Source organism: Anabrus simplex, chromosome 8 (assembly GCF_040414725.1).
Source record: "Anabrus simplex isolate iqAnaSimp1 chromosome 8, ASM4041472v1, whole genome shotgun sequence".
NCBI classification, from domain to species: domain Eukaryota; kingdom Metazoa; phylum Arthropoda; class Insecta; order Orthoptera; family Tettigoniidae; genus Anabrus; species Anabrus simplex.
The window spans coordinates 226,091,675-226,100,692 of NC_090272.1; positions in this window are offsets into that span (position 1 = coordinate 226,091,675).

Sequence of the window (9,018 nt, forward strand, 5' to 3'; positions counted from 1 at the left end):
TCTGACTGATTAATTATCTTGACTGTCATGGCTTGACTCCTTCAGTAATTAATACTCAAAATTAATTTTTGTCATTAATACACATGATATTATCATTCCGTTGAATACGCTTACTATTATTGCCATGAATGAACTCTTATTGAATCCTGATTCACAAATTTATTTAATTGGTTCTGACAATTGTTTGTGATACCATAAAACGCAATGGCCATTCACCTTGCACTCAAATTTAACTGAACAGATATTAGCTACCTTGCAATTCATTAATTAATTATTACTGTCAATCACACATTACTCTTTTAATACCATTGATTAATCAAGATCTTGTCCAACTCGTTGGCAGAATGGTCAGCATACTGGCCTTCGGTTCAGAGGGTCCCGGGTTCGATTCCCGGCTGGGTCGGGGACTTTAACCTTCATTGGTTAATTCCAACGGGGCGGGGGCTGGGTGTTTGTGCTGTCCCCAACATCCCTGCAACTCACACACCACACATAACACTATCCTCCACCACAATAACACGCAGTTATCTACACATGGCAGATGCCGCCCACCCTCATCGGAGGGTCTGCCTTACATGGGCTGCACTCGGCTAGAAATAGCCACACAAGATTAAAAATTAAATCAAGATCTCAAGACCTAAAACATATTAGAACAGAAACGAACTATCTGTTCAGTGATGTCCTGTTGTGGTAATGCTGCTGTTTAACTGCACTAACATGTGTCATCTAGTTCCTAGCCTGTAAATTATTTATAATGTAGGCATCTGTGTTGATTTATCATAAACCTCAGCAACAAAAAAGTCACTAACACCAAATACAAACAAATGCACAGAGATAATAAAGGACGCTGAAAATGAAGCATGCTAAACCCACAAAGACCTGCAAGAAAAACACATATAAATACTGTAATTACCTATGCCACTCAACAGACATTGAAGTGCCATGTTTCTGGTTTAACATAATTAATTCTACTTGAGAAAAATTACTTTGATTATTATCATCTGGAATTTAATCACTTGTAAGTGGCATGCAAGTCTATCTTCATATTTTTCAGTCCAAAATAGATTCACAGCACACCTTAGTGACTATACTGTTTATCTCACATGGTGCGATTGCAGACCATAGTCAAAAATGTTTCTTTATCATGTTCTGTCCAACATAAGACAAATATTTTAACAATCTCAGCATATGAATTAACTTTCTCTTGGCACTGGCACCTTAACATTAAAATTTACATTTCAACTTCCACTTGAATTTAACAAAAATATCATGTGTTAACCATATAAAAATCTCAAAATACCATAAAATAGTTAGCTGTGCCTCCATTATCGTAGACTGATTACACAGACTTCAACTCGACATTCAAATAGTGTTTACACGACAAAATGATTTCCAGAATATTTTATATTTTATATTAAATTGGCTATCAAATATTACCACTATGCTCCTGCTATCATAATGAACACAAATTATTATATAGAGCTGAGTAAACTTCCTGAATTTAAGATAAACTTTTACAAGATGTCATAGCGATTATAATCGTACTATAAACAAAGTCCGATGGAGAAAATTTGTCTTTGGAACTTTGACCTCTCTGTCGGGGTCTGTCATTGTCCCTTAAAACACATCACTCATCTAGAGACATTCCATCTCATATCTGTTTGCTTCATATGGTAACATACTCTCTCATCTGGAGTCAATAAAAATCACCCTTTTACAGGGGAAAACACTATCATCGGGAGCCAGTTCTGTGACTCACATCTCAAAAACATCTGGAGACAATTGTCATTATACCGCAGCTCATTCTCCGCTGGTCAGACTATTCTATCACCATAAACACATTATCCACTCACAACATCCATAAATTCCCATCTCACATTCAAAATTTGTGTTAGTTCACAAAAATCTCAACACATTATATAAATTCAGATCCCAATTATAACTATTGTCTAGTAAACAAATCACTTTCTTATTCTGAGCTCCAATCATCTCTTGATCTCGGGGAGATCATTACTTTTGTCATTCAATGAAAAAACTTATCATCATCATCATTTGACCCATGACATCTATTGAAGTTGTTATGCTGGACAACACTATCATTGTTAATTACCACATCAGCCTTGTCATTGATCAAGTTATGCTGAATCAGGAAGTCAAGTAAACTGGGAACTTTGTTATGGCACAAATCCCGGTCATTTTACATCAAAGAAACATTATTATTTACTCGCAGATGGCAGCTAGCCTAGAATTATACACAAGAATTAAAATATGGGCAACAATTAAACATGTTGCTTACTTTCTTTGCAGCATCAGTGGTTCATAGCCAGCCTCTACCCTCTGCATAAGGTTGAAGTTACTCCATAATAGCAGGTGATTCACTCGGAATAATCCCACTGGGCAATGACGAACACATTTCTTTGTTTAGTTACACAAATCACGCTCACAGTAAAAGAAACAAAGGACACTTGTTATCTGCAATAAAAATCAGCTATTACAAACTATTAATAATATATCACAATTGACGTTCCACACCATTGCACTGGTCTGTCGTATTTATGCAGTTAGTTGAGAATGGAGTTTTAATTTATGGCCTTGTCTCTCTGTACCTGAGGACAAACGAGCTCTTCTTCCTGTCATAAATATTTCCTACCAGTCTTGGTTACTAGGTCAGTCCTTTCTATTGCTATACAACTGTTTTGGTCCCTTTAGCAAGAACATGAATTCCTTCCATACATGCTGGCTTCTAAAATTATTTACAGGTTTCTCCTCACAATTACTAGAGTTCGAAGTAGGGTATTAGTTCACACCCTGTATGTTCTTCATTCTCCAACTTCACTAATTAAAGTGTCTATTCTCTCTGCTGCTCAGTCCAACACACTCTTCTCTTTTATTGAAAAATCAGGATATGCACCAGTTTGGTATAACAGTCTCCATACTACACAAATGTATTCCTCCATAAGGCCTATATTAAAATAGCCTGGATTCACAGTTCATCCCTTGACATATTACACTTTTGCAAATGTTCATACAGTTACCTGGAGTAATGATTCTTTCCTCGCACACAAAATGTATATTAAATTATATGCGTCACTAGTGTTATGGTTCTCGGCATCAAAATGTCACGTGATAGTGGCTGGTGCGCAACAAGCAATGCGGTGCACTTATCAGAAATAACCAAACTGTATTATAAATTACCTTATAAGTGAAATTTATTTAATTTGTAGCACTCCACAAGGAAACAAAAATTTCCACTAACTTCAGTATACTGTCAGAAATAATTCATATAGTCTTGGTCTAGATCATGACACAAATGAGTGCTGAAATGTCCTGATTGGCTGAAATTCACCACTGAGATAGGTTTTCTGGAACAGTTAGCTCCCTCCAAGGAGATTATGACTTAACGTTCTCTCTCACTCAAAATTACATCTTAAATTTCAACAAAGATTCCTCTAATTACTTTTTTCTTATCTAGTTGCAGCTGTGTGAAACATCTGGGATGTCCGTAATCTTGGAGCAACAAATAAACATGAGTCAGGATACTGCACCCTGCTGTGTGTGTGTGGCTCTCTTGCTTTGTTCTTGAGGTTGGACCATGCATCTAGAATCAAATATATGAAATATATTAAGGAATCATGAATTTAATTTAATTCAACCCTAGGATTATCTGTGCAATACATATAGTACATAGAAAAATCATTTTTGAGTAGCAAGAGCATTCCTAAAGCCAAACTGAAGATTAGTTATTTTATCCTTGCTATAGTGATGTTTGCAGCTATGAATTATTTTGAGAAAGGTTTTTTAACAGCTGACTCATTAGGCTTATAGTTCTATAATCCTCCACATTCCTTGGTGGCCTGTTCCTTAGTAATAGGGATGAAGGTAGATTGTAATTTTTACCACTGTTGTAAATATCATTAAAGAGTTTGTGATGATGCTAATGGTTCTGTCATCCAACAGCTTCAAAAGCTCCATGAGGACTCCCTCGGGCCCTGATGCCTTTCCAACCTTGTAAGGTTTTTATTGCTCGCATATCTTCTTCCTACCAGGTGAGTTGGTCATGCGCCTAGGGTCGGGCAGCTGTGAGCTTGCATCTGGAAGATAGTGGGTTCGAACCCCACTGTCGGCAGCCTTGTAGATGGTTTTCCGTGGTTTCCCATTTTCATACCAGGCAAATGCTGGGGCTGTACCTTAATTAAGGCCACAGCCAACTCCTTCCAACTCCCAGGCCTTTCCTCTGCCATCATTGCCACAAGACCTGTCTGTGTCAGTGCGACGTAAAGTCAATTGTAAAAAAAAAACTCCTTCCTAGAGAATACTAGGGCCGGATTCAGAATTGATATCGTCTACCACATCATGTCTATATTTTCAGTATAAGATATAATTATATATATATTCTTCCTGATATTTTTCCCATTTTATTGGGGTCATCAAACATCATTTTGTGCGGATTTGTCATTGTTTTACGTCCAGAGGCCCTTCCTGACACCAACCTTATGTTGAGGGACGTATTTATTTATTTATTTATTTATTTATTTATTTATTTATTTATTTATTTATTTATTTATTTATTTATTTATTTATTTTGTCACCGGTCACCGGTTGGTGGGACGGAGAACTGAAACTACAGTGTGTTTGGAAATGTAAATTTTAATTTTTTTTTATTTGTCTGAAGGATTTAATTCTTTTTTGCAACTCTGGACTCTACTGGAATTTTATGTAACCGCAAGAAATATTGAACTGTATGAACATTGCAACATGCAAAAGTGTTTTGAAGTGATTTTTTTTAAATGTAGTTTTTATGTAATCTGATGTAAAATTTGTAAGGTTATTTAATTTGGAGCATCCTGTACCTGTACTGCAAGCGCGGTTTCCTATGATGAAATTTTGGTGTTGTAATCGTAATGTTCCAGAACTTGTGCAATTGCTAACGATGTTAAAATTACCATATATGGTCACAAGATTTCCTATTGGCAAAAAGGTCCAGGAATCTAGGGTAAGTTTGATCTTATTGGTTGATTGTAATCGGGCCATTTCCGGCCTTGTGGCCGGCTTCGAATTATGATGCGTGAGCTCGGCGTCATTTCCATCCGACCGCCCTAGCGAGCATTCGCGCTCGAGGGCTTCTACCCTTGGGAACTCCTGCCTTTCCGAAGTAAGTGTTATTTCAGTGTTTTTTGCAATGTTTTCTGGTTTCGTTTCATTTAGTTTAATTCGTTTTGTGTTTCATTATTTCTTTGCTTAATGTCATTTTAAAAGTTTAATTTAATGTGTCCGAGTTTACCCTAGGTTCCAATTGCCGTACTTTCTATTCTTTCATCCATTAAATACTTTCGCTTTAAACTATACCTTTAATGTAGCATCACCTTCATTGTTAAATCAAGTTTTATGTTAAGTTACTTAAGTATGTCTTGTTTCCATGTCGTGGAACTGTATTTTGTAAAACTTTCTTGTCATTTTTAATATAGTTGAGCTAGAGGGTGTTTCTTGTAAGTCTTTCCTCCCCCATAATGTCATACGTTCCATGTACCTCGATAAGGGCTTCCCGCAGCTTCCACATCCTGTCTTAGTTGTCACTTTAGGCCTGTAGTGTTTCATATAACTTATTTGCTTTAGTTTTGCGTATTTAAAAGATACTCGTCACGCTTCTATGTTTTGATGTCAATACTCTGCCACTGCTTTATTTACAACTATTTCCTTTGTCATATTATTAAGAATTATATTATTTACTACTGGTATTACCTTATTATTATTATTATGGTAATCGTACTTTCCGAAAGTAACATTTACATTTGATTTATGTACACGCTTGAAACCGCGGTTACATTTGGTAGCAGAGCGTGGTTATGTAAGGAGCGTAGACTTACAATGATCATTCTCGGCTAACTTTTCTAAAATTAATTTTTAATTTTTTAAGTTTGAATATAGATTGTAAGTGTTCTGTGTGTGTTCTTAATTCCCGCTTTTGTTTTTCATGATTCTTGTGCGAGTTAATCTAACCACATGTTTTTCGTTCCGCGATGTGCAGTCTTGTGTTACTGTGTTTCACTTGTAATTAATGGTTGGAGGAAATGGTGCGTCACTATTTGTAACAAGTTTCTTTTGGTTTCGTTAATTTCAATAAATTTTCCTGTGTGGCAAGATTTCACTTGACCACGTGTTTTGTAGTAAAGTGATATCTTCACATTTCGTGTGCTGTGTTCGCTTTCCGAAAGTCTTCTTTGATAAATTTCAATATGTTTGATTATGTCTAGTTTTCTTCCATTTGTGTTCCGATTGTAACATTTGTGTAATTTCCGGTTGTTTTAAACTACGTCGTGATATCATGCTAAGTATTGTCTCGATAGTGTATTTGGTACTGTACTCCCGTGTTTGAATTCATGTTTATCTCTTGAACAGCTGAAGTGTCTTGAAAACAGCTGAGTTGCGTATTGTGTTGAAAACAGATGATTGCTTGACTAACTTCCGAGATTATGAGCGCTCAATTCAATCTTATAAAAGTTTCTCGTGTCGTAATCATCTTCTTTTTCTTCTTCCAGATACATAAATTGTAGTGTGAATTGTCACAGTGATCATTGTGTTCTGGTTAAATTTTAGCACAGATATTCCTTAGTTTTTCTGTAATTTCTCTTTTGGTAAATTTTCGACAACAATTTTGAGGTTATGTTGTAAAGTTTCGTATATTTCTTCGAGTGTTTTCCTGTTTGTAAATCTCGTGTTTCGGCAAATTATTTTCTAAATTTTGTTTCTTGTCACCTGGTATGTTATATTTGGCAGTATTCCACGTGTGTGATCTTTTAAAGGTAATTTTTACGTAATGTTGTAGCTCTGTATGTATTTAAATTTCCGGTCATGTGTTGTTTCTGGTCTATTGCGGGATCTGGGTTCGTTTCCAAGTAGGTATGGGACTATTTTGGGGACTGTTTCACAACTAGCTGCTAATTTCGAAAGTTTCCTAGTTTGTTTGGTGCTTTACCATCGTGTAAGTGTCTGTTTCCTTGTCACGTATATTTATTTACCCGTGTATTCCTATATTTGCTAGGGAGGGTTCTATGAGGACTTGGATAGGCTCATAGGGTGACACGTGTTCACCATATCTTTAGACCAGGTAATGCTGAGGCTCATTTTGGGCAAATTTGACAGGTTACGGTTCTGCACTTGTGCTCGTGCCATGTTGGAAATCTAGTGTATCTGGTATGAGATTCCTCGTAATTTTTTTCTTGGTATTGGGTGCCTAGATGGAAAATGATGTCCCTTGTTATTGTAGAATGATTACTAGGAAGATTTTCTGTAAATGTTCATTTTGGTGTCTTTACGCTGAGCTATAAATTGATTAAATTCTTAGTAGGTCTGCAGGTTGTCAAGATTTTATTTCTGTTATTTTAAATTTGTCACTAGTGAAATTTTGAAGGTATCGTGATTTAGCTAAGCCATTCACTTAATGTTTCTGCTTGTTTCCTTTTGTTCGATTTTATCGATATTAAAAAATTTCTTGCATTACGGGTTCGTGTCTTCTAAATTTATGTACTCAGTTTGTAGAAGTATGGGATTCTCTAGACTGAGTACGGTTCTAAATTTGTAGCTGTGCTGTATCTGTCCTACAATTTTTGAATATAATTGTGCCTTTGGTAGGCATATGTGTGTGTGTTACTGAGACTTAGGGTTAAGGTGCTGAGAGGCCGTTCCTCTTCTAGGAGTACAATATTGGCCCTAAGAGTCTCATTGTCGTGTGATAAGTTCAAGGGTACTTGAGGTCATGTTCTGATGTTCTGTCCTTTTATTTTGTGGGTACTTCTTGATGTCATCACACGGGTGTTTTGTGTGTGTATGTGTACTGTGTTTGTATGTCATGTGATGAGAGTCAGTATTGAGGTCGTCCGTGCCTTTTACCATTGGTTGGTTATGCTGATTCAGGGATCGTCGCACTTGTTTTGGTGGTTTGATGTTGTCTGTGTGTATGTCGAAGGACAGATAAGCTTGGTAGTCTTGTGTGTCGTGCGGTTATCTGGTAATCTATGGTATGAAGGTTGTGCTTGTACCTTTTTTATTTCTTATATCAGTGAGTTGGATGTCTGCATGTGCACTCTTGCATCGCTTTTGTTTTTCATTTTTGAGTTCCTGTTGATAAAGTAATATGATTTTCATTTGGTATTCCTGGCTTTATTGCACCTTAATTTGACTGGTGTGACACGTAATATGTAATGTGAGTTTATCTATGTAAAAATTTCATGAGTACATGGCATGGTAAATAAATAGTGACTTACTAACCTCAATTCATTGAAGGTGGTTGCAAGCTAACGTAATTAATTATTTCTCGGTTTTGAGTTCCCTTGTAACATTCTAAATTCTTCCTTTTTATTTGTTTCGTTCTGTTCCTTAATGTTGGGTGATTAAGAATGCACACGGTAACTTGATTTGGTAGTTATAAGGAATTAGTTGTAAGCAAATTTTAATTAATTGGCGCGCACCATTTTTCGGGTTTTGTAGTTAATAATTTAGTTAAGTCACTTTAGTTGTAATGGGAAGGGTTATTTATAATCATGTTAGATATAATTTAATGTAATGTCTGTTGGGGTAAGTTTAGAAGTTTATTCATGATTAGTTAGGGATTTTATAATGTTTTTGGCACTAGGGTAAACTCCGGCAAATTATCTTTTAGTTTTTTTAATTTTCCTAAATTTTGAAATTCTGAAATAGCACTTGCCAGAAGGGCTGGGGTTTCCCAGAAACATGAGAGGGAATCTCCCTAAAAGGCTTGTAACTGTTAATGAAAAAACACAAAAAACCCACCCTCGAAACTCAAGGCTCCTTTTAAGGTCATCAATAGTTCAGGCCAGTGGCCTAAGTTCTCCAGTTCCAAATTTCTGCTGCGTATGTTTATGTTCCAGTTACTGCTATGCCATTGACTTTTCGACCTGGGATATCTATTTGGAATCTGCAACGCACCTATTGGCCACTAATGTCTGATGGTGGAATGGAAAGCTGTTTAATAGTGGCAGTAGTCTGTGCTGTGCCACCTAC